Source organism: Canis lupus, chromosome 31 (assembly GCF_048164855.1).
Source record: "Canis lupus baileyi chromosome 31, mCanLup2.hap1, whole genome shotgun sequence".
Taxonomy (NCBI): domain Eukaryota; kingdom Metazoa; phylum Chordata; class Mammalia; order Carnivora; family Canidae; genus Canis; species Canis lupus.
In genome coordinates this window covers 10,412,207-10,418,206 of record NC_132868.1, presented here as the reverse complement: position 1 = coordinate 10,418,206, position 6,000 = coordinate 10,412,207, and positions in this window count along the sequence as shown.

Here is a 6,000-nt window from a genome sequence, read left to right as displayed (position 1 = left end):
AGGGAATATTTATCGACTGCCTATTCTGGCCTGTGCTTTTATAACGGCTAGGGCTAAACAATATGCCAAAAAGTATTCTTGTCAAGAGGCTTACACTCTAGTGCAGGAGCCTGTGTGCTGGTCTAGTGGCTGAGAAGAAAGATAAGGTAAAAAGATGAATAAAACCTTTCACATAAGAAATGGAGCATGTAGAGAAGGTGCATTGACACAAAGGAATGATATAATGCACACACTGAGAAAATTGTGCTCAGGATACAGAAAAATCCAGGATCACTTTGGCTAAGAGGAACAAAGAGACTCTTCCTGAAGGAAGATTTTAAGTTGATGGCTAAAGAATGAGGCCCAATTTAGTGGGTGGACAAACGAGAACCCCATTTTTCTCAGAGGGAAAAGACTTATACAGAGGAAGAAGTCATGGAGCTTCTCGGTGTGTTGCCATTGGGCCCAGCTTCATTCTTGGATCCCTTTTCAAGGTCAGTGGGTTCCTCTCCATTGTGTGGTAATAATGCCTTTGTGGAGGTCGGCCCAACCCAGGAGCCTCTGTCCTTTCTCTGAGAAACACTTTCTCACTAATAAGGATGGCCCGGGGGCAGGTTACTCATACTCTATGACTCCATTCCCCTCCTACAGCCTGTTGGGCTAGAACTGGATGCAGGGCTTATGGGTGACCACACCCTGCCCAGTGGACAGAGAAGCAGAATGAGAGTGTCTGGGTGCCTGAGGAGTCTCTAGTTTTAGCGCTAGTGTCTTCCACAGGACCCATTATTTTCCTGTCCCTCCTGCCCTGTGGTCCAGTTTCCATTCTCACATAGTTTTAAAAAAATGGCTTATGCAACTTGAAACTAAAGTCTACGTAAATGCATGCTTCAGCAGTCTCAGATCTATTTTTTCAGTGCCTTTTTCTCTCTTAAGATCCTGATAGATCTATGCCAACATACCTCTGGAGAGTCCGACAAGCACAACCCGTGTTTTTCTCAGCTTTACTCTGTCAGATTAAACTCATCATCTTTCCGCCCACATTTTATCCTTGTTGTTCTGTTTCTGTACATTGAATCATCACCTGGCCTGGCAAATCCAATCAACACTCTTGGAGTCATCCACAGCACTCTCATTGCTGGCTTCTGCACCATGTTGTGCCAACTAACTGTTTACATGATCTTCATACCTGGGTTGCTGATGGGATGTTCTCATGAGCTGCCGCTCCATCGGTCTGGATGTCCTCTCGTCTGTGTCCCCCTCTACATTCTTCACTTTCACCTGGATATTCTCCATCATCTTTGATAATAAAGATCAGGAATTGCCTCCTCCACAAAGACTCAGTTTACATGAATCACATTTATGAATCTCTAGTGAGCCTAATTTAAAACACTGCCATGATGTCTGCAAGTGGAGGTGTGAGAGAGGAAGCAAGCAAGAGCCTTGAGGATCAGAAAGGCAATGTTTGAAGGATGAGGAGAGAATTCCAGGCTCTGATGGGAGGCATTGTGATAATGGCTGACCCCGCATCAGTGAGGAGTTGAAAGGTCATTTCATTGGCTCTGTGACCAGATATTGGGAACACTAGAGGGACTAGGTATAAAATGAATATTAATAGAGGCGAAGAGAGTAGGAAAAGTATGCTAATTGAAATGGAGTTATAGGAGAGACAACAACATGGTCAGGAATCAATGTTTGAGCTTCTTGAAAGCTTAAAGCAATTTCCAGTGGCCATGGTGATGATGGGGCCAGGTGTGGGGGGCATGAAAATTGACACGGTGGAGAAGTTGAGTTATCCGACAGCTAGGACTCTACTAGTTGAGGTTCCAGGTGCAGCCACGGTGGTGAGTGGGACAAGCATGGAAGCTCAGCGAACTAAGAGTCTGAATCCAGGCTGCCAGAAGAGCTGCTTGCATCCTCCCCAAGGTCAACACAGAAAAGTCACTTTGTTTATACCCATTTTCAGAGCTGGAAGAAATTTATTCATTTATTCCATTCGAATAACAAACTCTTCATATCATCTCAATAGGATTAACATAATCAAACACCTAATTCTTTCACCCTCCAGGCTAGCATTAGGATCCTGCTCAGGAGTTCTTTCTGGTTGTGGAGGAAGATCTCTGTAAGCTCTCCACAATCCTCCCAATATGCACCAGCAGACATGCCTGCCTCACCCATTTCATTACTTCTTCCCGTTAAAAGCTGCCAGACATGCCAGTGTTATATAACTACTTGAAAGAAAAACCAAGTATCCTGTGGAATGAAGTTCAAAACAGAATCCCTTTTGTTAAAGGCAAGGAGCTCATTTGAATGTGACTTTCTTAACAATAATACTAGGGACTTCATGATTTCTTATTTATTAAGCAAACAATTTATTCTAATTTATTGAAAACGTGAACATCACAGCCTAGAGTATGAAATTATTAGAAGGAGACAATATTAGTTACAGGAAGCGGGGGGTGTGGAGGCAGCTCTTGATGGGATTCCGTCATTCTCTCAGACTTGGTTTTGCTATACAGAGGTTTTTAATCCACTAACCGAGGATGGAGGCGGTTCACCCTTAGATCACCCAGTACGGCAGGGCAGGGTTGTCATCACCTTGAAGAATAGATTCCGACTTGGGACAACCTTAGCAGAATAACAGGATGGTCCACAATCAACTGAAGACCCTTCATACTAGTTCCAGGCAGGACTTTGGGAGTGAGAGAGAGGAACCACATATACACGGAGGAGGATGTGGCCCTGAAACCACAGGTTTGAAAATGGTGGTTTGCAAGGTATCCATCAATCCACCCACCCCAGAGAGGGGCTCCGTGAGAATGTCTATATGTTTCCATTACACTGACTTTAGATTTCTTTAGGCAAATAACTATGAAAAAGTCAACTGACAATTCCAAAAAGAAAAATGTGAGAGGAAGCAAGGGAGTGGCACATGCAAGAGTTATTATTGAACTGTCTCGGACTGAAGAAGTGAAGACAATATGGGACTGGCAGAAAGTATATTCTAGGCAGGCAAGGCGGTTCCACTCTGGGAATTAAAAGGGCACCCGCTAAATCTGTCAGAAGGCACTTTCAAGATGTAGCACCAAAGAATTATATCACAAAGGTCACTCAGAGAAATACGAGTGTCACAAAGTTAAGTACATCTAGAGAAGATCAGATAATAGGAAATCTCTTTTTTCAAAGCTGAAATGATAGATTGCAAAAGTGGTAAAGTGAAGCACACGGCAGATATAAAGGGAAATCAAGACGATGGGAAAGAAATAAAATGGAAGGGTAATACAATAGAAGTGACGCTGTAGAAATCATAAAAGAAATGCTTGGAAACAACAGTGAAACTTATTGAATAAAGTGAAATTTATTCAGAACATTCAGATGGCAAGATTCAGAAAAATAACCCATGGAGTGGCATTCTGGCTGATTGCAAGATGCTGTGAAGAATACATTTCAAAAAATTGTCATATGTTCTCATAGAACACCGTATGAATAATTTAACAGGAATGCCAAGATTTATGAAAAGAGTATTAGCCGTGAAATGTTAATGCCAGCCCCCAAGAATCTGTTTTTTAGGTGACGTTTTGGTTCTAATCTACATAATTATTTCAATTTGCCACCCCCATGCCAAAAATGTAACAGAAAAAAAAATTAAGGAGAACCCTAGAACATAAGATGCAGCCTAAGATTTATTATCTTGATTACTCAGAACCTGTATTACCTGCTAATTGAACTGTTCTTGCAACATTATCTGATTGACCCGCCTCCTGCTTTGCCATCTGCACTTCTCTCCAAGGCCATCACTAACAGGATTTCCTTGTGTCAACCAAGAGCTTTTTCTCTCACATCATGTCAGTGAGAACACCTTTGCTACCAGACAAGGCATTACCAGGAGGAGACTTTCTTGGAGGAGGAAAATGTAAACAACCAAGCATCCACTATGAGAGCACTTACTGACATGCCCTTTAGCCACCAATGATGCAGTGCGGTGATGCAGTCTGGCTAGATGCAGTCCTGGGGATGCTTACTCAGCCACTGGCCACGCACTGAGGGCTTCCATTCTGCATTAACAGCACTAGCATATGCATAGATGGTCATTTAGTTCAGAGCCTGGAAAGCTGCTCAAAATCACCAGAGCAGAAACGCAAACTTGATATTGAACATCGTGAAGAGAAGGTCGAAATTAGATGTTTGGTGTCTATGTCAATGGGTTTGTCTTTGCAACCCTTGGAAAATGTGGTCAGTGCTTCACATTCTGTTACGCAGCATACAAGTCCTACTGAGGACAAGCGTTAACTCCTAGAGCTAGGACATGTAGCATCAGACACTGGGCCACTTGATTCATTCTTGGGCAACCTTTAGCCCGGAGCTAATCTCTGCTTTATTCACTGATGCAAAGATAAAGATAATTCAATTTAGGCAATGTTATGCAAGCACTCATTGAACTTTATGGGACTCTTAAAAATCAGCCACTGTACTTACGAAAGAAGCTGAAGCGATGGAGGAATTGTTCATGATATTGACTCACTGACATTGTACTTTGAAAAATGTACATGTAGATAAGCTTTATATTTCTATCACCTCGTAGTGGTTGGACATGTTGCCTCAGATGAAACTAGTTCTTTCTGTCTCTTATAGAAAAAAAAGAAAAAAAAAAGATTGTTAAAGGAGACAATAATCGACCACTCAGGTTCCATAAAGACACATGCTCTAAAATTAATGGATGGCACTGCATTTCCTCCAAACTTCCCTCTACTGTGCTCTAAAGGGATTATTTGCAGATGGAATTTTTAGTGCTTTGGAAATAAATATCTCGTAAACATTACTGAATTTAATTAATAATGCTTGAACCATGTACTTTGTCGTCTACCATAAAACTACAATGGGTTGGAGAGAATTCAATTGTGTATATACAAGCACTAATGAATAAATTAAATGTATACATCTCAATAAAATTCAGAATTTACTGTGGCTTAAAAATTGTGTGTTGATTACAAGTAAAGTGTCCATTCGTGCTTATGGCATGTCTCCTAGAAGTAAGTTTGTGGTGACATTGCAGGTACTACGTGCAGCATGTTGGCAAAAGAATAGAATGTTTATCCCTTACAGAGGAAGCACAGTATGTCAGCAGATAAGGACACATTGAAAAATAAATTATGTATCTTTCAATGTCTGCTATGGTACAAAATAATTATACAGTTTTTATCACAAATGTAGCTCACATTGGAAATAGCAACAAAAATCCTTTCCTAATATATAAATTGCTTGTTTGTAATGTTGGGGAGAGCTATCTTCTTTCCTTCTTCATTAAAATAAGCTGTGTGGACGTCAGAAGGCCCCATCACTTACACTGTGAAGAGACTTGCTGCTCCACCTGAAGCATCATCGTTTCTATACTCACAGGGAAACAAGAAAAAACTGAGCAAAATATGGTACTTCCAGAGTGACAAGAAAAGAAATCCTCTTTCATGGTCACATTCCTCCCAAAAAGCAAATGAAGTCCACCATCTGTCAGCTCAGAGGGACAGGCATGGTGGCCCCGGCACACTAGATCTGACCCATAGCAGCCCGCAAGGATACGTCACCACCCTCTGTCCTCCAGGGCCTCGAAGTCAGCCACCCACCACCAGTCCTCTGCCCAAGGCACTCCAAGCACCCAAAGATAGGGCTGGCCCATTGTAAGTGCTATAGTGACCATCACTCTTTCCCAAAGGCCCTCAACATCAGCCCCATCATGTACCACACCTCCATCTTACTATCAGTTCAGCACCAGGCCCTCTCCCCTCATCATCAGGGTCTCTATCTCCTACTGGCCCCACTAGGGACTCCCCTTCCCACTTTCAAAGCTCCTACTAGGCTAAGAATCCCTTCTATGCTCAACTTTTCGTTTGCCTGCCCCATCATGCTCAGACACTTGCCAACTCCAGAAGACATGTGAACCCTGCAGCTCTCTCAGGAGGGTGCTGTTTGGTTCTCTCACCTGCTATGTGGAACACCTTCTACATGCCCAGCCCTGTTCTTAACATTTTG